The sequence below is a fragment of the Rhinoderma darwinii genome, chromosome 1 (genome assembly GCF_050947455.1).
Source record: "Rhinoderma darwinii isolate aRhiDar2 chromosome 1, aRhiDar2.hap1, whole genome shotgun sequence".
Taxonomy (NCBI): Eukaryota; Metazoa; Chordata; class Amphibia; order Anura; family Rhinodermatidae; genus Rhinoderma; species Rhinoderma darwinii.
Window position 1 is genome coordinate 254,347,169 of NC_134687.1, and position 19,444 is coordinate 254,366,612.

The 19,444-nt window shown below is 41.9% G+C and overlaps 87 pseudogenes; all 87 read right to left on the reverse strand.

Annotated features, from left to right (window-relative positions):
* Window positions 1-187: 187 nt before the first annotated feature.
* On the reverse strand, window positions 188-306 carry LOC142702229 (5S ribosomal RNA; annotated as a pseudogene).
* Window positions 307-373: 67 nt separating this feature from the next.
* Window positions 374-492, reverse strand: LOC142715873 (5S ribosomal RNA; annotated as a pseudogene).
* A 67-nt stretch (window positions 493-559) lies between these two features.
* LOC142716421 (5S ribosomal RNA) lies at window positions 560-678 on the reverse strand (annotated as a pseudogene).
* A 67-nt stretch (window positions 679-745) lies between these two features.
* LOC142732422 (5S ribosomal RNA) lies at window positions 746-864 on the reverse strand (annotated as a pseudogene).
* A 67-nt stretch (window positions 865-931) lies between these two features.
* LOC142725442 (5S ribosomal RNA) lies at window positions 932-1,050 on the reverse strand (annotated as a pseudogene).
* A 67-nt stretch (window positions 1,051-1,117) lies between these two features.
* LOC142727691 (5S ribosomal RNA) lies at window positions 1,118-1,236 on the reverse strand (annotated as a pseudogene).
* Window positions 1,237-1,303: 67 nt separating this feature from the next.
* Window positions 1,304-1,422, reverse strand: LOC142672963 (5S ribosomal RNA; annotated as a pseudogene).
* A 67-nt stretch (window positions 1,423-1,489) lies between these two features.
* LOC142736881 (5S ribosomal RNA) lies at window positions 1,490-1,608 on the reverse strand (annotated as a pseudogene).
* A 67-nt stretch (window positions 1,609-1,675) lies between these two features.
* On the reverse strand, window positions 1,676-1,794 carry LOC142727695 (5S ribosomal RNA; annotated as a pseudogene).
* Window positions 1,795-1,860: 66 nt separating this feature from the next.
* LOC142735824 (5S ribosomal RNA) lies at window positions 1,861-1,979 on the reverse strand (annotated as a pseudogene).
* A 67-nt stretch (window positions 1,980-2,046) lies between these two features.
* LOC142737631 (5S ribosomal RNA) lies at window positions 2,047-2,165 on the reverse strand (annotated as a pseudogene).
* Window positions 2,166-2,233: 68 nt separating this feature from the next.
* Window positions 2,234-2,352, reverse strand: LOC142736854 (5S ribosomal RNA; annotated as a pseudogene).
* Window positions 2,353-2,611: 259 nt separating this feature from the next.
* Window positions 2,612-2,730, reverse strand: LOC142728622 (5S ribosomal RNA; annotated as a pseudogene).
* A 67-nt stretch (window positions 2,731-2,797) lies between these two features.
* LOC142736974 (5S ribosomal RNA) lies at window positions 2,798-2,916 on the reverse strand (annotated as a pseudogene).
* Window positions 2,917-2,983: 67 nt separating this feature from the next.
* LOC142706008 (5S ribosomal RNA) lies at window positions 2,984-3,102 on the reverse strand (annotated as a pseudogene).
* Window positions 3,103-3,169: 67 nt separating this feature from the next.
* LOC142735508 (5S ribosomal RNA) lies at window positions 3,170-3,288 on the reverse strand (annotated as a pseudogene).
* A 67-nt stretch (window positions 3,289-3,355) lies between these two features.
* On the reverse strand, window positions 3,356-3,474 carry LOC142737760 (5S ribosomal RNA; annotated as a pseudogene).
* Window positions 3,475-3,541: 67 nt separating this feature from the next.
* On the reverse strand, window positions 3,542-3,660 carry LOC142677931 (5S ribosomal RNA; annotated as a pseudogene).
* A 67-nt stretch (window positions 3,661-3,727) lies between these two features.
* On the reverse strand, window positions 3,728-3,846 carry LOC142712293 (5S ribosomal RNA; annotated as a pseudogene).
* A 67-nt stretch (window positions 3,847-3,913) lies between these two features.
* LOC142737738 (5S ribosomal RNA) lies at window positions 3,914-4,032 on the reverse strand (annotated as a pseudogene).
* Window positions 4,033-4,099: 67 nt separating this feature from the next.
* On the reverse strand, window positions 4,100-4,218 carry LOC142683512 (5S ribosomal RNA; annotated as a pseudogene).
* Window positions 4,219-4,285: 67 nt separating this feature from the next.
* LOC142665380 (5S ribosomal RNA) lies at window positions 4,286-4,404 on the reverse strand (annotated as a pseudogene).
* Window positions 4,405-4,471: 67 nt separating this feature from the next.
* On the reverse strand, window positions 4,472-4,590 carry LOC142735509 (5S ribosomal RNA; annotated as a pseudogene).
* Window positions 4,591-4,657: 67 nt separating this feature from the next.
* On the reverse strand, window positions 4,658-4,776 carry LOC142710820 (5S ribosomal RNA; annotated as a pseudogene).
* Window positions 4,777-4,843: 67 nt separating this feature from the next.
* LOC142735510 (5S ribosomal RNA) lies at window positions 4,844-4,962 on the reverse strand (annotated as a pseudogene).
* Window positions 4,963-5,029: 67 nt separating this feature from the next.
* On the reverse strand, window positions 5,030-5,148 carry LOC142736206 (5S ribosomal RNA; annotated as a pseudogene).
* Window positions 5,149-5,214: 66 nt separating this feature from the next.
* Window positions 5,215-5,333, reverse strand: LOC142694905 (5S ribosomal RNA; annotated as a pseudogene).
* A 67-nt stretch (window positions 5,334-5,400) lies between these two features.
* Window positions 5,401-5,519, reverse strand: LOC142737200 (5S ribosomal RNA; annotated as a pseudogene).
* A 67-nt stretch (window positions 5,520-5,586) lies between these two features.
* Window positions 5,587-5,705, reverse strand: LOC142665568 (5S ribosomal RNA; annotated as a pseudogene).
* A 67-nt stretch (window positions 5,706-5,772) lies between these two features.
* LOC142737267 (5S ribosomal RNA) lies at window positions 5,773-5,891 on the reverse strand (annotated as a pseudogene).
* A 67-nt stretch (window positions 5,892-5,958) lies between these two features.
* LOC142699686 (5S ribosomal RNA) lies at window positions 5,959-6,077 on the reverse strand (annotated as a pseudogene).
* A 67-nt stretch (window positions 6,078-6,144) lies between these two features.
* LOC142675997 (5S ribosomal RNA) lies at window positions 6,145-6,263 on the reverse strand (annotated as a pseudogene).
* Window positions 6,264-6,330: 67 nt separating this feature from the next.
* On the reverse strand, window positions 6,331-6,449 carry LOC142676008 (5S ribosomal RNA; annotated as a pseudogene).
* A 67-nt stretch (window positions 6,450-6,516) lies between these two features.
* LOC142712414 (5S ribosomal RNA) lies at window positions 6,517-6,635 on the reverse strand (annotated as a pseudogene).
* Window positions 6,636-6,702: 67 nt separating this feature from the next.
* On the reverse strand, window positions 6,703-6,821 carry LOC142737195 (5S ribosomal RNA; annotated as a pseudogene).
* A 253-nt stretch (window positions 6,822-7,074) lies between these two features.
* LOC142694816 (5S ribosomal RNA) lies at window positions 7,075-7,193 on the reverse strand (annotated as a pseudogene).
* A 67-nt stretch (window positions 7,194-7,260) lies between these two features.
* Window positions 7,261-7,379, reverse strand: LOC142736791 (5S ribosomal RNA; annotated as a pseudogene).
* Window positions 7,380-7,446: 67 nt separating this feature from the next.
* LOC142735512 (5S ribosomal RNA) lies at window positions 7,447-7,565 on the reverse strand (annotated as a pseudogene).
* A 67-nt stretch (window positions 7,566-7,632) lies between these two features.
* On the reverse strand, window positions 7,633-7,751 carry LOC142736218 (5S ribosomal RNA; annotated as a pseudogene).
* A 66-nt stretch (window positions 7,752-7,817) lies between these two features.
* LOC142694916 (5S ribosomal RNA) lies at window positions 7,818-7,936 on the reverse strand (annotated as a pseudogene).
* A 67-nt stretch (window positions 7,937-8,003) lies between these two features.
* LOC142737202 (5S ribosomal RNA) lies at window positions 8,004-8,122 on the reverse strand (annotated as a pseudogene).
* Window positions 8,123-8,189: 67 nt separating this feature from the next.
* On the reverse strand, window positions 8,190-8,308 carry LOC142673858 (5S ribosomal RNA; annotated as a pseudogene).
* A 67-nt stretch (window positions 8,309-8,375) lies between these two features.
* LOC142724302 (5S ribosomal RNA) lies at window positions 8,376-8,494 on the reverse strand (annotated as a pseudogene).
* Window positions 8,495-8,748: 254 nt separating this feature from the next.
* LOC142733277 (5S ribosomal RNA) lies at window positions 8,749-8,867 on the reverse strand (annotated as a pseudogene).
* Window positions 8,868-8,934: 67 nt separating this feature from the next.
* Window positions 8,935-9,053, reverse strand: LOC142692907 (5S ribosomal RNA; annotated as a pseudogene).
* A 67-nt stretch (window positions 9,054-9,120) lies between these two features.
* Window positions 9,121-9,239, reverse strand: LOC142676795 (5S ribosomal RNA; annotated as a pseudogene).
* A 67-nt stretch (window positions 9,240-9,306) lies between these two features.
* On the reverse strand, window positions 9,307-9,425 carry LOC142681169 (5S ribosomal RNA; annotated as a pseudogene).
* Window positions 9,426-9,492: 67 nt separating this feature from the next.
* LOC142675555 (5S ribosomal RNA) lies at window positions 9,493-9,611 on the reverse strand (annotated as a pseudogene).
* Window positions 9,612-9,678: 67 nt separating this feature from the next.
* Window positions 9,679-9,797, reverse strand: LOC142670478 (5S ribosomal RNA; annotated as a pseudogene).
* Window positions 9,798-9,864: 67 nt separating this feature from the next.
* LOC142738305 (5S ribosomal RNA) lies at window positions 9,865-9,983 on the reverse strand (annotated as a pseudogene).
* A 67-nt stretch (window positions 9,984-10,050) lies between these two features.
* Window positions 10,051-10,169, reverse strand: LOC142669627 (5S ribosomal RNA; annotated as a pseudogene).
* Window positions 10,170-10,421: 252 nt separating this feature from the next.
* Window positions 10,422-10,540, reverse strand: LOC142717010 (5S ribosomal RNA; annotated as a pseudogene).
* A 67-nt stretch (window positions 10,541-10,607) lies between these two features.
* On the reverse strand, window positions 10,608-10,726 carry LOC142710951 (5S ribosomal RNA; annotated as a pseudogene).
* Window positions 10,727-10,793: 67 nt separating this feature from the next.
* On the reverse strand, window positions 10,794-10,912 carry LOC142695236 (5S ribosomal RNA; annotated as a pseudogene).
* A 67-nt stretch (window positions 10,913-10,979) lies between these two features.
* Window positions 10,980-11,098, reverse strand: LOC142696275 (5S ribosomal RNA; annotated as a pseudogene).
* A 67-nt stretch (window positions 11,099-11,165) lies between these two features.
* LOC142669461 (5S ribosomal RNA) lies at window positions 11,166-11,284 on the reverse strand (annotated as a pseudogene).
* Window positions 11,285-11,352: 68 nt separating this feature from the next.
* LOC142709331 (5S ribosomal RNA) lies at window positions 11,353-11,471 on the reverse strand (annotated as a pseudogene).
* A 253-nt stretch (window positions 11,472-11,724) lies between these two features.
* LOC142737874 (5S ribosomal RNA) lies at window positions 11,725-11,843 on the reverse strand (annotated as a pseudogene).
* A 67-nt stretch (window positions 11,844-11,910) lies between these two features.
* LOC142696109 (5S ribosomal RNA) lies at window positions 11,911-12,029 on the reverse strand (annotated as a pseudogene).
* A 67-nt stretch (window positions 12,030-12,096) lies between these two features.
* Window positions 12,097-12,215, reverse strand: LOC142674443 (5S ribosomal RNA; annotated as a pseudogene).
* Window positions 12,216-12,471: 256 nt separating this feature from the next.
* LOC142711073 (5S ribosomal RNA) lies at window positions 12,472-12,590 on the reverse strand (annotated as a pseudogene).
* Window positions 12,591-12,656: 66 nt separating this feature from the next.
* LOC142737632 (5S ribosomal RNA) lies at window positions 12,657-12,775 on the reverse strand (annotated as a pseudogene).
* Window positions 12,776-12,842: 67 nt separating this feature from the next.
* On the reverse strand, window positions 12,843-12,961 carry LOC142684544 (5S ribosomal RNA; annotated as a pseudogene).
* A 67-nt stretch (window positions 12,962-13,028) lies between these two features.
* LOC142738520 (5S ribosomal RNA) lies at window positions 13,029-13,147 on the reverse strand (annotated as a pseudogene).
* Window positions 13,148-13,214: 67 nt separating this feature from the next.
* Window positions 13,215-13,333, reverse strand: LOC142711195 (5S ribosomal RNA; annotated as a pseudogene).
* Window positions 13,334-13,400: 67 nt separating this feature from the next.
* On the reverse strand, window positions 13,401-13,519 carry LOC142698117 (5S ribosomal RNA; annotated as a pseudogene).
* Window positions 13,520-13,771: 252 nt separating this feature from the next.
* On the reverse strand, window positions 13,772-13,890 carry LOC142717330 (5S ribosomal RNA; annotated as a pseudogene).
* A 67-nt stretch (window positions 13,891-13,957) lies between these two features.
* LOC142702928 (5S ribosomal RNA) lies at window positions 13,958-14,076 on the reverse strand (annotated as a pseudogene).
* A 67-nt stretch (window positions 14,077-14,143) lies between these two features.
* LOC142688955 (5S ribosomal RNA) lies at window positions 14,144-14,262 on the reverse strand (annotated as a pseudogene).
* Window positions 14,263-14,329: 67 nt separating this feature from the next.
* On the reverse strand, window positions 14,330-14,448 carry LOC142683166 (5S ribosomal RNA; annotated as a pseudogene).
* Window positions 14,449-14,701: 253 nt separating this feature from the next.
* On the reverse strand, window positions 14,702-14,820 carry LOC142727848 (5S ribosomal RNA; annotated as a pseudogene).
* A 67-nt stretch (window positions 14,821-14,887) lies between these two features.
* On the reverse strand, window positions 14,888-15,006 carry LOC142736392 (5S ribosomal RNA; annotated as a pseudogene).
* Window positions 15,007-15,073: 67 nt separating this feature from the next.
* LOC142711317 (5S ribosomal RNA) lies at window positions 15,074-15,192 on the reverse strand (annotated as a pseudogene).
* A 67-nt stretch (window positions 15,193-15,259) lies between these two features.
* LOC142711438 (5S ribosomal RNA) lies at window positions 15,260-15,378 on the reverse strand (annotated as a pseudogene).
* A 67-nt stretch (window positions 15,379-15,445) lies between these two features.
* LOC142727969 (5S ribosomal RNA) lies at window positions 15,446-15,564 on the reverse strand (annotated as a pseudogene).
* Window positions 15,565-15,631: 67 nt separating this feature from the next.
* Window positions 15,632-15,750, reverse strand: LOC142736393 (5S ribosomal RNA; annotated as a pseudogene).
* Window positions 15,751-15,817: 67 nt separating this feature from the next.
* LOC142711558 (5S ribosomal RNA) lies at window positions 15,818-15,936 on the reverse strand (annotated as a pseudogene).
* A 67-nt stretch (window positions 15,937-16,003) lies between these two features.
* On the reverse strand, window positions 16,004-16,122 carry LOC142711672 (5S ribosomal RNA; annotated as a pseudogene).
* A 67-nt stretch (window positions 16,123-16,189) lies between these two features.
* LOC142682967 (5S ribosomal RNA) lies at window positions 16,190-16,308 on the reverse strand (annotated as a pseudogene).
* A 67-nt stretch (window positions 16,309-16,375) lies between these two features.
* On the reverse strand, window positions 16,376-16,494 carry LOC142682978 (5S ribosomal RNA; annotated as a pseudogene).
* A 67-nt stretch (window positions 16,495-16,561) lies between these two features.
* Window positions 16,562-16,680, reverse strand: LOC142711794 (5S ribosomal RNA; annotated as a pseudogene).
* Window positions 16,681-16,747: 67 nt separating this feature from the next.
* Window positions 16,748-16,866, reverse strand: LOC142711916 (5S ribosomal RNA; annotated as a pseudogene).
* A 251-nt stretch (window positions 16,867-17,117) lies between these two features.
* On the reverse strand, window positions 17,118-17,236 carry LOC142712038 (5S ribosomal RNA; annotated as a pseudogene).
* A 439-nt stretch (window positions 17,237-17,675) lies between these two features.
* Window positions 17,676-17,794, reverse strand: LOC142736395 (5S ribosomal RNA; annotated as a pseudogene).
* Window positions 17,795-18,904: 1,110 nt separating this feature from the next.
* On the reverse strand, window positions 18,905-19,023 carry LOC142712171 (5S ribosomal RNA; annotated as a pseudogene).
* A 67-nt stretch (window positions 19,024-19,090) lies between these two features.
* Window positions 19,091-19,209, reverse strand: LOC142712193 (5S ribosomal RNA; annotated as a pseudogene).
* Window positions 19,210-19,276: 67 nt separating this feature from the next.
* Window positions 19,277-19,395, reverse strand: LOC142712204 (5S ribosomal RNA; annotated as a pseudogene).
* Between the last annotated feature and the right edge of the window lie 49 nt (window positions 19,396-19,444).

Below are 19,444 nucleotides of genomic sequence, written 5' to 3' on the forward strand. Positions count from 1 at the left end.
AAAGTCAACCCCACACGGATTCCCAGACAGTCTCCCACACTGGTACTAGCGAGGGCTTAAGTTGTGTAACTTCTGCGATCTGACGAGAGCAGGCACATTCAGCTTAGAATGGCCATTGACATTGAATGCTTTAATCCATAGTCCTTTTTAATCGATTGTGAAACAAAATCTAAACAACATAATAAAAAGTCAACCGCACCACGGATTCCCAGACAGTCTCCCACACTGGTACTAGCGAGGCCTTAAGCTGTGTAACAGCTGCAATCTGACGAGAGCAGGGACATTCAGCTTAGAATGGCCATTGACATTAAATGCTTTTATCCATAGTCCTTTTTAATCGATTGTGAAACAAAATCTAAACGACATAATAAAAAGTCAATCGCACCACGGATTCCCAGACAGTCTCCCACACTGGTACTAGCGAGGCCTTAAGCTGTGTAACTTCTGCGATCTGACGAGAGCAGGCACATTCAGCTTAGAATGGCCATTGACATTAAAAGCCTTAATCCATAGTCCTATTTAATCTATTGTGAAACAAAATCTAAACAACATAATAAAAAGTCAACCGCACCACGGATTCCCAGACAGTCTCCCACACTGGTACTAGCGAGGCCTTAAGCTGTGTAACTTCTGCGATCTGACGAGAGCAGGGACTTTCAGCTTAGAATGGCCATTGACATTAAATGCTTTAATCCATAGTCCTTTTTAATCGATTGTGAAACAAAATCTAAACGACATAATAAAAAGTCAACCGCACCACGGATTCCCAGACAGTCTCCCACACTGGTACTAGCGAGGCCTTAAGCTGTGTAACTTCTGCGATCTGACGAGAGCAGGCACATTAAGCTTAGAATGGCCATTGACATTAAATGCTTTAATCCATAGTCCTTTTTAATCGATTGTGAAACAAAATCTAAACGACATAATAAAAAGTCAACCGCACCACGGATTCCCAGACAGTCTCCCACACTGGTACTAGCGAGGCCCTAAGCTGTGTAACTTCTGCGATCTGACGAGAGCAGGCACATCCAGCTTAGAATGGCCATTGACATTAAATGCTTTAATCCATAGTCCTTTTTAATCGATTGTGAAACAAAATCTAAACGACATAATAAAAAGTCAACCGCACCACGGATTCCCAGACAGTCTCCCACACTGGTACTAGCGAGGCCTTAAGCTGTGTAACTTCTGCGATCTGACGAGAGCAGGGACATTCAGCTTAGAATGGCCATTGACATTAAATGCTTTAATTCATAGTCCTTTTTAATCGATTGTGAAACAAAATCTAAACGACATAATAAAAATTCAACCGCACCACGGATTCCAAGACAGTCTCCCACACTGGTACTAGCGAGGCCTTAAGCTGTGTAACTTCTGCGATCTGACGAGAGCAGGCACATTCAGCTTAGAATGGCCATTGACGTTAAATGCTTTAATCCATAGTCCTATTTAATCTATTGTGAAACAAAATCTAAACGACATAATAAAAAGTCAACCGCACCACGGATTCCCAGACAGTCTCCCACACTGGTACTAACGAGGCCTTAAGCTGAGTAACTTCTGCGATCTGACGAGAGCAGGCACATTCAGCTTAGAATGGCCATTGCCATTAAAAGCCTTAATCCATAGTCCTATTTAATCTATTGTGAAACAAAATCTAAACAACTTAATAAAAAGTCAACCGCACCACGGATTCCCAGACAGTCTCCCACACTGGTACTAGCGAGGCCTTAAGCTGTGTAACTTCTGCGATCTGACGAGAGCAGGGACATTCAGCTTAGAATGGCCATTGACATTAAATGCTTAATCCATAGTCCTATTTAATCGATTGTGAAACAAAATCTAAACGACATAATAAAAAGTCTACCGCACCACGGATTCCCAGACAGTCTCCAACACTGGTACTAGCGAGGCCTTAAGCTGTGTAACTTCTGCGTTCTGACGAGAGCAGGCACATTCAGCTTAGAATGGCCATTGACGTTAAATGCTTTAATCCATAGTCCTATTTAATCTATTGTGAAACAAAATCTAAACGACATAATAAAAAGGCAACCGCACCACGGATTCCCAGACAGTCTCCCACACTGGTACTAGCAAGGCCTTAAGCTGTGTAACTTCTGCGATCTGACGAGAGCAGGCACATTCAGCTTAGAATGGCCATTGACATTAAATGCTTTTCATCCATAGTCCTTTTTAATTGATTGTGAAACAAAATCTAAACGACATAATAAAAATTCAACAGCACCACGGATTCCCAGACAGTCTCCCACACTGGTACTAGCGAGGCCTTAAGCTGTGTAACTTCTGCGATCTGACGAGAGCAGGCACATTCAGCTTAGAATGGCCATTGACGTTAAATGTTTTAATCCATAGTCCTATTTAATCTATTGTGAAACTAAATCTTAACGACATAATAAAAAGTCAACCACACCACGGATTCCCAGACAGTCTCCCACACTGGTACTAGTGAGGCGTTAAGCTGTGTAACTTCTGCGATCTAACGAGAGCAGGCACATTCAGCTTAGAATTGCCATTGCCATTGACATTAAATGCTTTAATCCATAGTCCTTTTTAATCGATTGTGAAACAAAATCTAAACGACATAATAAAAAGTCAACCGCACCACGGATTCCCAGACAGTCTCCCACACTAGTACTAGCGAGGCCTTAAGCTGTGTAACTTCTGCGAACTGACGAGAGCAGGTACATTCAGCTTAGAATGGCCATTGACATTAAAAGCCTTAATCCATAGTCCTATTTCATCTATTGTGAAACAAAATCTAAACAACATAAAAAAAAGTCAACCGCACCACGGATTCCCAGACAGTCTCCCACACTGGTACTAGGGAGGCCTTAAGCTGTGTAACTTCTGCGATCTGACGAGAGCAGGCACATTCAGCTTAGAATGGCCATTGACGTTAAATGCTTTAATCCATAGTCCTATTTAATCTATTGTGAAACAAAATCTAAACGACATAATAAAAAGTCAACCACACCACGGATTCCCAGACAGTCTCCCACACTGGTACTAGCGAGGCGTTAAGCTGTGTAACTTCTGCGATCTAACGAGAGCAGGCACATTCAGCTTAGAATGACCATTGACATTAAATGCTTTAATCCATAGTCCTTTTTAATCGATTGTGAAACAAAATCTAAACGACATAATAAAAAGTCAACCGCACCACGGATTCCCAGACAGTCTCCCACACTGGTACTAACGAGGCCTTAAGCTGTGTAACTTCTGCGATCTGACGAGAGCAGGCACATTCAGCTTAGAATGGCCATTGCCATTAAAAGCCTTAATCCATAGTCCTATTTAATCTATTGTGAAACAAAATCTAAACAACATAATAAAAAGTCAACCGCACCACGGATTCCCAGACAGTCTCCCACACTGGTAATAGCGAGGCCTTAAGCTGTGTAACTTCTGCGATCTGACGAGAGCAGGCACATTCAGCTTAGAATGGCCATTGACATTAAATGCTTTAATCCATAGTCCTTTTTAATCGATTGTGAAACAAAATCTAAACGACATAATACAAAGTCAACCGCACCACGGATTCCCAGACAGTCTCCCACACTGGTACTAACGAGGCCTTAAGCTGTGTAACTTCTGCGATCTGACGAGAGCAGGCATATTCAGCTTAGAATGTCCATTGCCATTAAAAGCTTTAATCCATAGTCCTATTTAATCTATTGTGAAACAAAATCTAAACAACATAATAAAAAGTCAACCGCACCACGGATTCCCAGACAGTCTCCCACACTGGTACTAGCGAGGCCTTAAGCTGTGTAACTTCTGCGATCTGACGAGAGCAGGTACATTCAGCTTAGAATGGCCATTGACATTAAAAGCCTTAATCCATAGTCCTATTTAATCTATTGTGAAACAAAATCTAAACAACATAATAAAAAGTCAACCGCACCACGGATTCACAGACAGTCTCCCACACTGGTACTAGCGAGGCCTTAAGCTGTGTAACTTCTGCGATCTGACGAGAGCAGGGACATTCAGCTTAGAATGGCCATTGACATTAAATGCTTTAATCCATAGTCCTTTTTAATCGATTGTGAAACAAAATCTAAACGACATAATAAAAATTCAACCGCACCACGGATTCCCAGACAGTCTCCCACACTGGTACTAGCGAGGCCTTAAGATGTGTAACTTCTGCGATCTGACGAGAGCAGGCACATTCAGCTTAGAATGGCCATTGACGTTAAATGCTTTAATCCATAGTCCTAATTAATCTATTGTGAAACAAAATCTAAACGACATAATAAAAAGTCAACAACACCACGGATTCCCAGACAGTCTCCCACACTGGTACTAGCGAGGCGTTAAGCTGTGTAACTTCTGCGATCTAACGAGAGCAGGCACATTCAGCTTAGAATGGCCATTGACATTAAACGCTTTAATCCATAGTCCTTTTTAATCGATTGTGAAACAAAATCTAAACGACATAATAAAAAGTCAACCGCACCACGGATTCCCAGACAGTCTCCCACACTGGTACTAACGAGGCCTTAAGCTGTGTAACTTCTGCGATCTGACGAGAGCAGGCACATTCAGCTTAGAATGGCCATTGCCATTAAGAGCCTTAATCCATAGTCCTATTTAATCTATTGTGAAACAAAATCTAAACAACATAATAAAAAGTCAACCGCACCACGGATTCCCAGACAGTCTCCCACACTGGTACTAGCGAGGCCTTAAGCTGTGTAACTTCTGCGATCTGACGAGAGCAGGCACATTCAGCTTAGAATGGCCATTGACATTAAATGCTTTAATCCATAGTCCTTTTTAATCAATTGTGAAACAAAATCTAAACGACATAATAAAAAGTCAACCGCACCACGGATTCCCAGACAGTCTCCCACACTGGTACTAACGAGGCCTTAAGCTGTGTAACTTCTGCGATCTGACGAGAGCAGGCACATTCAGCTTAGAATGGCCATTGCCATTAAAAGCCTTAATCCATAGTCCTATTTAATCTATTGTGAAACAAAATCTAAACAACATAATAAAAAGTCAACCGCACCACGGATTCCCAGACAGTCTCCCACACTAGTACTAGCGAGGCCTTAAGCTGTGTAACTTCTGCGATCTGACGAGAGCAGGCACATTCAGCTTAGAATGGCCATTGACATTAAATGTTTAATCCATAGTCCTTTTTAATCGATTGTGAAACAAAATCTAAACGACATAATAAAAATTCTACCGCACCACGGATTCCCAGACAGTCTCCAACACTGGTACTAGCGAGGCCTTAAGCTGTGTAACTTCTGTGTTCTGATGAGAGCAGGCACATTCAGCTTAGAATGGCCATTGACGTTAAATGCTTTAATCCATAGTCCTATTTAATCTATTGTGAAACAAAATCTAAACGACATAATAAAAAGACAACCGCACCACGGATTCCCAGACAGTCTCCCACACTGGTACTAGCAAGGCCTTAAGCTGTGTAACTTCTGCGATCTGACGAGAGCAGGCACATTCAGCTTAGAATGGCCATTGACATTAAATGTTTTAATCCATAGTCCTTTTTAATTGATTGTGAAACAAAATCTAAACGACATAATAAAAATTCAACCGCACCACGGATTCCCAGACAGTCTCCCACACTGGTACTAGCAAGGCCTTAAGCTGTGTAACTTCTGCGATCTGACGAGAGCAGGCACATTCAGCTTAGAATGGCCATTGACATTAAATGTTTTTATCCATAGTCCTTTTTAATTGATTGTGAAACAAAATCTAAACGACATAATAAAAAGTCAACCGCACCACGGATTCCCAGACAGTCTCCCACACTGGTACTAACGAGGCCTTAAACTGTGTAACTTCTGCGATCTGACGAGAGCAGGCACATTCAGCTTAGAATGGCCATTGCCATCAAAAGCCTTAATCCATAGTCCTATTTAATCTATTGTGAAACAAAATCTAAACAACATAATAAAAAGTCAACCGCACCACGGATTCCCAGACAGTCTCCCACACTGGTAATAGCGAGGCCTTAAGCTGTGCAACTTCTGCGATCTGACGAGAGCAGGCACATTCAGCTTAGAATGGCCATTGACATTAAATGCTTTAATCCATAGTCCTTTTTAATCGATTGTGAAACAAAATCTAAACGACATAATACAAAGTCAACCGCACCACGGATTCCCAGACAGTCTCCCACACTGGTACTAACGAGGCCTTAAGCTGTGTAACTTCTGCGATCTGACGAGAGCAGGCACATTCAGCTTAGAATGTCCATTGCCATTAAAAGCCTTAATCCATAGTCCTATTTAATCTATTGTGAAACAAAATCTAAACAACATAATAAAAAGTCAACCGCACCACGGATTCCCAGACAGTCTCCCACACTGGTACTAACGAGGCCTTAAGCTGTGTAACTTCTGCGATCTGACGAGAGCAGGCACATTCAGCTTAGAATGTCCATTGCCATTAAAAGCCTTAATCCATAGTCCTATTTAATCTATTGTGAAACAAAATCTAAACAACATAATAAAAAGTCAACCGCACCACGGATTCCCAGACAGTCTCCCACACTGGTACTAGCGAGGCCTTAAGCTGTGTAACTTCTGCGATCTGACGAGAGCAGGTACATTCAGCTTAGAATGGCCATTGACATTAAAAGCCTTAATCCATAGTCCTATTTAATCTATTGTGAAACAAAATCTAAACAACATAATAAAAGGTCAACCGCACCACGGATTCACAGACAGTCTCCCACACTGGTACTAGCGAGGCCTTAAGCTGTGTAACTTCTGCGATCTGACGAGAGCAGGGACATTCAGCTTAGAATGGCCATTGACATTAAATGCTTTAATCCATAGTCCTTTTTAATCGATTGTGAAACAAAATCTAAACGACATAATAAAAATTCAACCGCACCACGGATTCCCAGACAGTCTCCCACACTGGTACTAGCGAGGCGTTAAGCTGAGTAACTTCTGCGATCTAACGAGAGCAGGCACATTCAGCTTAGAATGGCCATTGACATTAAACGCTTTAATCCATAGTCCTTTTTAATCGATTGTGAAACAAAATCTAAACGACATAATAAAAAGTCAACCGCACCACGGATTCCCAGACAGTCTCCCACACTGGTACTAACGAGGCCTTAAGCTGTGTAACTTCTGCGATCTGACGAGAGAAGGCACATTCAGCTTAGAATGGCCATTGCCATTAAGAGCCTTAATCCATAGTCCTATTTAATCTATTGTGAAACAAAATCTAAACAACATAATAAAAAGTCAACCGCACCACGGATTCCCAGACAGTCTCCCACACTGGTACTAGCGAGGCCTTAAGCTGTGTAACTTCTGCGAACTGACGAGAGCAGGCACATTCAGCTTAGAATGGCCATTGACATTAAATGCTTTAATCCATAGTCCTTTTTAATCGATTGTGAAACAAAATCTAAACGACATAATAAAAAGTCAACCGCACCACGGATTCCCAGACAGTCTCCCACACTGGTACTAACGAGGCCTTAAGCTGTGTAACTTCTGCGATCTGACGAGAGCAGGCACATTCAGCTTAGAATGGCCATTGCCATTAAAAGCCTTAATCCATAGTCCTATTTAATCTATTGTGAAACAAAATCTAAACAACATAATAAAAAGTCAACCGCACCACGGATTCCCAGACAGTCTCCCACACTAGTACTAGCGAGGCCTTAAGCTGTGTAACTTCTGCGATCTGACGAGAGCAGGCACATTCAGCTTAGAATGGCCATTGACATTAAATGTTTAATCCATAGTCCTTTTTAATCGATTGTGAAACAAAATCTAAACGACATAATAAAAATTCTACCGCACCACGGATTCCCAGACAGTCTCCAACACTGGTACTAGCGAGGCCTTAAGCTGTGTAACTTCTGTGTTCTGATGAGAGCAGGCACATTCAGCTTAGAATGGCCATTGACGTTAAATGCTTTAATCCATAGTCCTATTTAATCTATTGTGAAACAAAATCTAAACGACATAATAAAAAGACAACCGCACCACGGATTCCCAGACAGTCTCCCACACTGGTACTAGCAAGGCCTTAAGCTGTGTAACTTCTGCGATCTGACGAGAGCAGGCACATTCAGCTTAGAATGGCCATTGACATTAAATGTTTTAATCCATAGTCCTTTTTAATTGATTGTGAAACAAAATCTAAACGACATAATAAAAATTCAACCGCACCACGGATTCCCAGACAGTCTCCCACACTGGTACTAGCGAGGCCTTAAGCTGTGTAACTTTTGCGATCTGACGAGAGCAGGCACATTCAGCTTAGAATGGCCATTGACAATAAATGCTTTAATCCATAGTCCTTTTTAATCGATTGTGAAACAAAATCTAAACTACATAATAAAAAGTCAACCGCACCACGGATTCCCAGACAGTCTCCCACACTGGTACTAGCGAGGCCTTAAGCTGTGTAATTTCTGCGATCTGACGAGAGCAGGGACATTCAGCTTAGAATGGCCATTGACATTAAATGCTTTAATCCATAGTCCTTTTTAATCGATTGTGAAACAAAATCTAAACGACATAATAAAAATTCAACCGCACCACGGATTCCCAGACAGTCTCCCACACTGATACTAGCGAGGCCTTAAGCTGAGTAACTTCTGCGATCTGACGAGAGCAGGCAACATTCAGCTTAGAATGGCCATTGACATTAAATGCTTTAATCCATAGTCCTATTTAATCTATTGTGAAACTAAATCTTAACGACATAATAAAAAGTCAACCACACCACGGATTCCCAGACAGTCTCCCACACTGGTACTAGCGAGGCCTTAAGCTGTGTAACTTCTGCGATCTGACGAGAGCAGGCACATTCAGCTTAGAATGGCCATTGACGTTAAATGCTTTAATCCATAGTCCTATTTAATCTATTGTGAAACAAAATCTAAACGACATAATAAGAAGTCAACCGCACCACGGATTCCCAGACAGTCTCCCACACTGGTACTAGCGAGGCCTTAAGCTGTGTAACTTCTGCAATCTGACGAGGGCAGGGACATTCAGCTTAGAATGGCCATTGACATCAAATGCTTTAATCCATAGTCCTTTTTAATCGATTGTGAAACAAAATCTAAACGACATAATAAAAATTCAACCGCACCACGGATTCCCAGACAGTCTCCCACACTGGTACTAGCGAGGCCTTAAGCTGTGTAACTTCTGCGATCTGACGAGAGCAGGCACATTCAGTTTAGAATGGCCATTGACGTTAAATGCTTTAATCCATAGTCCTATTTAATCTATTGTGAAACAAAATGTAAACGACATAATAAAAAGTCAACCGCACCACGGATTCCCAGACAGTCTCCCACACTGGTACTAGCGAGGCGTTAAGCTGTGTAACTTCTGCGATCTAACGAGAGCAGGCACATTCAGCTTAGAATGGCCATTGACATTAAATGCTTTAATCCATAGTCCTTTTTAATCGATTGTGAAACAAAATCTAAACGACATAATAAAAAGGCAACCGCACCACGGATTCCCAGACAGTCTTCCACACTGGTACTAGCGAGGCCTTAAGCTGTGTAACTTCTGCGGTCTGACGAGAGCAGGCACATTCAGCTTAGAATGGCCATTGACATTAAATGCTTTAATCCATAGTCCTTTTTAATCGATTGTGAAACATAATCTAAACAACATAATAAATAGTCAACCGCACCACGGATTCCCAGACAGTCTCCCTCACTGGTACTAGCAAGGCCTTAAGCTGTGTAACTTCTGCGATCTGACGAGAGCAGGGACATTCAGCTTAGAATGGCCATTGACATTAAATGCTTTAATCCATAGTCCTTTTTAATCGATTGTGAAACAAAATCTAAACGACATAATAAAAATTCAACCGCACCACAGATTCCCAGACAGTCTCCCACACTGGTACTAGCGAGGCCTTAAGCTGTGTAACTTCTGCGATCTGACGAGAGCAGGCACATTCAGCTTAGAATGGCCATTGACTTTAAATGCTTTAATCCATAGTCCTATTTAATCTATTGTGAAACAAAATCTAAACGACATAATAAAAAGTCAACCGCACCACGGATTCCCAGGCAGTCTCCCACACTGGTACTAGCGAGGCGTTAAGCTGTGTAACTTCTGCGATCTAACGAGAGCAGGCACATTCAGCTTAGAATGGCCATTGACATTAAATGCTTTAATCCATAGTCCTTTTTAATCGATTGTGAAACAAAATCTAAACAACATAATAAAAAGTCAACCACACCACGGATTCCCAGACACTCTCCCACACTGGTACTAGCGAGGGCTTAAGCTGTGTAACTTCTGCGATCTAACGAGAACAGGCACATTCAGCTTAGAATTGCCATTGACATTAAATGCTTTAATCCATAGTCCTTTTAATCGATTGTGAAACAAAATCTAAACGACATAATAAAAAGTCTACCGCACCACGGATTCCCAGACAGTCTCCCACACTGGTACTAGCGAGGCCTTAAGCTGTGTAACTTCTGCGTTCTGACGAGAGCAGGAACATTCAGCTTAGAATGGCCATTGACGTTAAATGCTTTAATCCATAGTCCTATTTAATCTATTGTGAAACAAAATCTAAACGACATAATAAAAAGTCAACCGCACCACGGATTCCCAGACAGTCTCCCACACTGGTACTAGCGAGGCCTTAAGCTGTGTAACTTCTGCGATCTGACGAGAGCAGGCACATTCAGCTTAGAATGGCCATTGACATTAAATGCTTTAATCCATAGTCCTTTTTAATCGATTATGAAACAAAATCTAAACGACATAATAAAAAGTCAACCGCACCACGGATTCCCAGACAGTCTCCCACACTGGTACTAGCGAGGCCTTAAGCTGTGTAACTTCCGCAATCTGAGGAGAGCAGGGACATTCAGCTTAGAATGGCCATTGACATTAAATGCTTTAATCCATAGTCCTTTTTAATCGATTGTGAAACAAAATCTAAACGACATAATAAAAATTCAACCGCACCACAGATTCCCAGACAGTCTCCCACACTGGTACTAGCGAGGCCTTAAGCTGTGTAACTTCTGCGATCTGACGAGAGCAGGGACATTCAGCTTAGAGTGGCCATTGACATTAAGTGCTTTAATACATAGTCCTTTTTAATCGATTGTGAAACAAAATCTAAACGACATAATAAAAATTCAACCGCACCACGGATTCCCAGACAGTTTCCCACACTGGTACTAGCGAGGCCTTAAACTGTGTAACTTCTGCGTTCTGACGAGAGCAGGCACATTCAGCTTAGAATGGCCATTGACGTTTAATGCTTTAATCCATAGTCCTATTTAATCTATTGTGAAAACAAAATCTAAACGACATAATAAAAAGACATCTGCACCACGGATTCCCAGACAGTCTCCCACACTGGTACTAGCAAAGCCTTAAGCTGTGTAACTTCTGCGATCTGACGAGAGCAGGCACATTCAGCTTAGAATGGCCATTGACATTAAATGCTTTAATCCATAGTCCTTTTTAATCGATTGTGAAACAAAATCTAAACGACATAATAAAAAGGCAACCGCACCACGGATTCCCAGACAGTCTCCCACACTGGTACTAGCGAGGCGTTAAGCTGTGTAAGTTCTGCAATCTAACAAGAGCAGGCACATTCAGCTTAGACTGGCCATTGACATTAAATGCTTTAATCCATAGTCCTTTTTAATCGATTGTGAAACAAAATCTAAACGACATAATAAAAACTCAACCGCACCACGGATTCCCATACAGTCTCCCACACTGGTACTAGCGAGGCCTTAAGCTGTGTAACTTCTGCGATCTGACGAGAGCAGGAACATTCAGCTTAGAATGGCCATTGACATTAAATGCTTTAATCCATAGTCCTTTTTAATCGATTGTGAAACAAAATCTAAACGACATAATAAAAAGTCAACCACACCACGGATTCCCAGACAGTCTCCCACACTGGTACTAGCGAGGCCTTAAGCAGTGTAACTTCTGTGATCTGACGAGAGCAGGCACATTCAGCTTAGAATGGCCATTGACATTAAAAGCCTTAATCCATAGTCCTATTTAATCTATTGTGAAACAAAATCTAAACAACATAATAAAAAGCCAACCGCACCACGGATTCCCAGACAGTCTCCCACACTGGTACTAGCGAGACCTTAATCTGTGTAACTTCTGCGTTCTGACGAGAGCAGGCACATTCAGCTTAGAATGGCCATTGACGTTTAAATGCTTTAATCCATAGTCCTATTTAATCTATTGTGAAACAAAATCTAAACGACATAATAAAAAGTCAACCGCACCACGGATTCCCAGACAGTCTCCCACACTGGTACTAGCGAGGCCTTAAGCTGTGTAACTTCTGCGGACCTGACGAGAGCATGGCACATTCAGTTTAGAATGGCCATTGACATTAAATGCTTTAATCCATAGTCCTATTTAATCTATTGTGAAACAAAATCTAAACCACATAATAAAAAGTCAACCGCACCACGGATTCCCAGACAGTCTCCCACACTGGTACTAGCGAGGCCTTAAGCTGTGTAACTTCTGCGATCTGACGAGAGCAGGCACATTCAGCTTAGAATGGCCATTGACATTAAATGCTTTAATCCATAGTCTTTTTAATCGATTGTGAAACAAAATCTAAACGACATAATAAAAAGGCAACCGCACCACGGATTCCCAGACAGTCTCCCACACTGGTACTAGCAAGGCCTTAAGCTGTGTAACTTCTGCGATCTGACGAGAGCAGGCACATTCAGCTTAGAATGGCCATTGACATTAAATGCTTTAATCCATAGTCCTTTTTAATCGATTGTGAAACAAAATCTAAACGACATAATAAAAAATCAACCGCACCACGGATTCCCAGACAGTCTCCCACACTGGTACTAGCGAGACCTTAATCTGTGTAACTTCTGCGTTCTGACGAGAGCAGGCACATTCAGCTTAGAATGGCCATTGACATTAAATGCTTTAATCCATAGTCCTATTTAATCTATTGTGAAACAAAATCTAAACGACATAATAAAAAGTCAACCGCACCACGGATTCCCAGACAGTCTTCCACACTGGTACTAGCGAGGCCTTAAGCTGTGTTACTTCTGCGATCTGACGAGAGCAGGCACATTCAGCTTAGAATGGCCATTGACATTAAATGCTTTAATCCATAGTCCTTTTTAATCGATTGTGAAACAAAATCTAAACGACATAATAAAAAGTCAACCGCACCACGGATTCCCAGACAGTCTCCCACACTGGTACTAGCGAGGCCTTAAGCTGTGTAACTTCTGCGATCTGACGAGAGCAGGCACATTCAGCTTAGAATGGCCATTGACATTAAATGCTTTAATCCATAGTCCTTTTTAATCGATTGTGAAACAAAATCTAAACGACATAATAAAAAATCAACCGCACCACGGATTCCCAGACAGTCTCCCACACTGGTACTAGCGAGGCCTTAAGCTGTGTAACTTCTGCTATCTGACGAGAACAGGGACATTCAGCTTAGAATGGCCATTGACATTAAATGCTTTAATCCATAGTCCTTTTTAATCGATTGTGAAACAAAATCTAAACGACATAATAAAAGTCAACCGCACCACGGATTCCCAGACAGTCTCTCACACTGGTACTAGCGAGGGGTTAAGCTGTGTAACTTCTGCGATCTAACGAGAGCAGGCACATTCAGCTTAGAATGGCCATTGACATTAAAAGCCTTAATCCATAGTCCTATTTAATCTATTGTGAAACAAAATCTAAACAACATAATAAAAAGTCAACCGCACCACGGATTCCCAGACAGTCACCCACACTGGTACTAGCGTGGCCTTAAGCTGTGTAACTTCTGCGATCTGACGAGAGCAGGCACATTCAGCTTAGAATGGCCATTGACATTAAATGCTTTAATCCATAGTCCTTTTTAATCGATTGTGAAACAAAATCTAAACGACATAATAAAAAGTCAACCGCACCACGGATTCCCAGACAGTCTCCCACACTGGTACTAGCGAGGCCTTAAGCTGTGTAACTTCTGAGATCTGACGAGAGCAGGGACATTCAGTTTAGAATAGCCATTGACATTAAATGCTTTAATCCATAGTCCTTTTTAATCGATTGTGAAACAAAATCTAAACGACATAATAAAAATTCAACCGCACCACGGATTCCCAGCCAGTCTCCCTCACTGGTACTAGCGAGGCCTTAAGCTGTGTAACTTCTGCGATCTGACGAGAGCAGGCACATTCAGCTTAGAATGGCCATTGACATTAAATGCTTTAATCCATAGTCCTTTTTAATCGATTGTGAAACAAAATCTAAACGACATAATAAAAAGTCAACCTCACCACGGATTCCCAGACAGTCTCCCACACTGGTACTAGCGAGGCCTTAAGCTGTGTAACTTCTGCGATCTGACGAGAGCAGGGACATTCAGCTTAGAATAGCCATTGACATTAAATGCTTTAATCCATAGTCCTTTTTAATCGATTGTGAAACAAAATCTAAACGACATAATAAAAATTCAACCGCACCACGGATACCCAGACAGTCTCCCACACTGGTACTAGCGAGGCCTTAAGCTGTGTAACTTCTGCGTTCTGACGAGAGAAGGCACATTCAGCTTAGAATGGCCATTGACGTTAAATGCTTTAATCCATAGTCCTATTTAATCTATTGTGAAACAAAATCTAAACGACATAATAAAAAGTCAACCGCACCACGGATTCCCAGACAGTCTCCCACACTGGTACTAGCGAGGCCTTAAGCTGTGTAACTTCTGCGTTCTGACGAGAGCAGGCACATTCAGCTTAGAATGGCCATTGACGTAAAATGCCTTAATCCATAGTCCTATTTAATCTATTGTGAAACAAAATCTAAACGACATAATAAAAAGTCAACCGCACCACGGATTCCCAGACAGTCTCCCACACTGGTACTAGCGAGGCCTTAAGCTGTGTAACTTCTACGATCTGACGAGAGCAGGCACATTCAGCTTAGAATGGCCATTGACATTAAATGCTTTAATCCATAGTCCTATTTAATCTATTGTGAAACAAAATCTAAACGACATAATAAAAAGTCAACCGCACCACGGATTCCCAGACAGTCTCCCACACTGGTACTAGCGAGGCCTTAAGCTGTGTAACTTCTGCGATCTGACGAGAGCAGGCACATTCAGCTTAGAATGGCCATTGACATTAAATGCTTTAATCCATAGTCCTTTTTAATCGATTGTGAAACAAAATCTAAACGACATAATAAAAAGTCAACCGCACCACGGATTCCCAGACAGTCTCCCACACTGGTACTAGCGAGGCCTTAAGCTGTGTAACTTCTGCGATCTGACGAGAGCAGGCACATTCAGCTTAGAATGGCCATTGACATTAAATGCTTTAATCCATAGTCCTTTTTAATCGATTGTGAAACAAAATCTAAACGACATAATAAAAAGTCAACCGCACCACGGATTCCCAGACAGTCTCCCACACTGGTACTAGCGAGGCCTTAAGCTGTGTAACTTCTGCGTTCTGACGAGAGCAGGCACATTCAGCTTAGAATGGCCATTGACGTTAAATGCCTTAATCCATAGTCCTATTTAATCTATTGTGAAACAAAATCTAAACGACATAATAAAAAGTCAACCGCACCACGGATTCCCAGACAGTCTCCCACACTGGTACTAGCGAGGCCTTAAGCTGTGTAACTTCTACGATCTGACGAGAGCAGGCACATTCAGCTTAGAATGGCCATTGACATTAAATGCTTTAATCCATAGTCCTATTTAATCTATTGTGAAACAAAATCTAAACGACATAATAAAAAGTCAACCGCACCACGGATTCCCAGACAGTCTCCCACACTGGTACTAGCGAGGCCTTAAGCTGTGTAACTTCTGCGATCTGACGAGAGCAGGCACATTCAGCTTAGAATGGCCATTGACATTAAATGCTTTAATCCATAGTCCTTTTTAATCGATTGTGAAACAAAATCTAAACGACATAATAAAAAGTCAACCGCACCACGGATTCCCAGACAGTCTCCCACACTGGTACTAGCGAGGCCTTAAGCTGTGTAACTTCTGCGATCTGACGAGAGCAGGCACATTCAGCTTAGAATGGCCATTGACATTAAATGCTTTAATCCATAGTCCTTTTTAATCGATTGTGAAACAAAATCTAAACGACATAATAAAAAGTCAACCGCACCACGGATTCCCAGACAGTCTCCCACACTGGTACTAGCGATGCCTTAAGCTGTGTAACTTCTGTGTTCTGACGAGAGCAGGCACATTCAGCTTAGAATGGCCATTGACGTTAAAGGCTTTAATCCATAGTCCTATTTAATCCATTGTGAAACAAAATCTAAACGACATAATAAAAAGTCAACCGCACCACGGATTCCCAGACAGTCTCCCACACTGGTACTAGCGATGCCTTAAGCTGTGTAACTTCTGTGTTCTGACGAGAGCAGGCACATTCAGCTTAGAATGGCCATTGACGTTAAATGCTTTAATCCATAGTCCTATTTAATCTATTGTGAAACAAAATCTAAACGACATAATAAAAAGTCAACCGCACCACGGATTCCCAGACAGTCTCCCACACTGGTACTAGCGAGGCCTTAAGCTGTGTAACTTCTGCGATCTGACGAGAGCAGGCACATTCAGCTTAGAATGGCCATTGACATTAAATGCTTTAATCCATAGTCCTTTTTAATCGATTGTGAAACAAAATCTAAACGACATAATAAAAAGTCAACCGCACCACGGATTCCCAGACAGTCTCCCACACTGGTACTAGCGAGGCCTTAAGCTGTGTAACTTCTGCGATCTGACGAGAGCAGGCACATTCAGCTTAGAATGGCCATTGACATTAAATGCTTTAATCCATAGTCCTTTTTAATCGATTGTGAAACAAAATCTAAACGACATAATAAAGTCAACCGCACCACGGATTCCCAGACAGTCTCCCACATTGGTACTAGCGAGGTGTTAAGCTGTGTAAGTTCTGCGATCTAACAAGAGCAGGCACATTCAGCTTAGACTGGCCATTGACATTAAATGCTTTAATCCATAGTCCTTTTTAATCGATTGTGAAACAAAATCTAAACGACATAATAAAAAGTCAACCGCACCACGGATTCCCAGACAGTCTCCCACACTGGTACTAGCGAGGCCTTAAGCTGTGTAACTTCTGCGATCTGACGAGAGCAGGCACATTCAGCTTAGAATGGCCATTGACATTAAATGCTTTAATCCATAGTCCTTTTTAATCGATTGTGAAACAAAATCTAAACGACATAATAAAAAGTCAACCGCACCACGGATTCCCAGACAGTCTCCCACACTGGTACTAGCGAGGCCTTAAGCTGTGTAACTTCTGCGATCTGACGAGAGTAGGGACATTTAGCTTAGAATAGCCATTGACATTAAATGCTTTAATCCATAGTCCTTTTTAATCGATTGTGAAACAAAATCTAAACGACATAATAAAAATGCAACCGCACCACGGATACCCAGACAGTCTCCCACACTGGTACTAGCGAGGCCTTAAGCTGTGTAACTTCTGCATTCTGACGAGAGAAGGCACATTCAGCTTAGAATGGCCATTGACGTTAAATGCTTTAATCCATAGTCCTATTTAATCTATTGTGAAACAAAATCTAAACGACATAATAAAAAGTCAACCGCACCACGGATTCCCAGACAGTCTCCCACACTGGTACTAGCGAGGCCTTAAGCTGTGTAACTTCTACGATCTGACGAGAGCAGGCACATTCAGCTTAGAATGGCCATTGACATTAAATGCTTTAATCCATAGTCCTATTTAATCTATTGTGAAACAAAATCTAAACGACATAATAAAAAGTCAACCGCACCACGGATTCCCAGACAGTCTCCCACACTGGTACTAGCGAGGCCTTAAAGGAACAGTGTCATGGCAAATAATTTTTTTTATATGTTAAAGATGTTAGTGCTTTAATAAAAACGTTTTTATTCATTTGTGTGTTTGTGTTTTACTTTTTCTTCTTTTTACAGTTTTTCTTCCCTATGGGGGCTGCCATTTTTTGTTCCATTTCTGTGTGTGTCGATTAACGACACACACAGACATGGAGTACGGCAGCCACAGTCCCATAGGGACTGTGAACGGCTCCCGTCCCATTCACGTCCGTGTACGGCGTCTGTGTGGGAACTGCGCATGCGCCGCTCCCACACAGTCCTATTCGAAATTGGCGCCGTCCGGCGCCATTTTCCTGTGGACCGGAAGTCGCGGCCGGACTGTAATATTACTACTTCCGGTCGCGGCTTCCGGACTTGTGCACATGGAACAGCGGCAGCAAACGGAGCGGACGGGCCAGAGGGAGCCGCGGCGGCAGGAGCAGGTAAGAGATTTCAATGTATGTTAGTGTTTGTGTGTGTTTACTACTATATGTAAACCTACTACACTGTGGGTTACCTCAAAAAATGGCGACACGCAGTGTAGCAGGTTAAACCTTTCAAACCCCTCGTTTATCCCGGCACTAGCCAGGATAAAGGAGGGGGGGATGCTGAGAGCTCACTAGAGCGAGGGCTTTTAACCCAATGTTGCAATGCTGCAATTTTGGGAACAGCCCCATCTAGTGGCCAAAAATGGGTAGTATTATAAATTAGAAATAATTTATAATATTACATGGCTCGTGCCAAAAAAAAAAAAAAAAATTTTAACAATGTTTAATCACCCACACACTAAATGTTTAATTTTTAAAAAAAAAACATGTTTTTAGGGCAACACCATGCCTTTAAGCTGTGTAACTTCTGCGATCTGACGAGAGCAGGCACATTCAGCTTAGAATGGCCATTGACATTAAATGCTTTAATCCATAGTCCTTTTTAATCGATTGTGAAACAAAATCTAAACGACATAATAAAAAGTCAACCGCACCACGGATTCCCAGACAGTCTCCCACACTGGTACTAGCGAGGCCTTAAGCTGTGTAACTTCTGCGATCTGACGAGAGCAGGCACATTCAGCTTAGAATGGCCATTGACATTAAATGCTTTAATCCATAGTCCTTTTTAATCGATTGTGAAACAAAATCTAAACGACATAATAAAAAGTCAACCGCACCACGGATTCCCAGACAGTCTCCCACACTGGTACTAGCGAGGCCTTAAGCTGTGTAACTTCTGCGATCTGACGAGAGCAGGCACATTCAGCTTAGAATGGCCATTGACATTAAATGCTTTAATCCATAGTCCTTTTTAATCGATTGTGAAAAAAAATCTAAACGACATAATAAAAAGTCAACCGCACCACGGATTCCCAGACAGTCTCCCACACTGGTACTAGCGAGGCCTTAAGCTGTGTAACTTCTGCGATCTGACGAGAGCAGGCACATTCAGCTTAGAATGGCCATTGACATTAAATGCTTTAATCCATAGTCCTTTTTAATCGATTGTGAAACAAAAT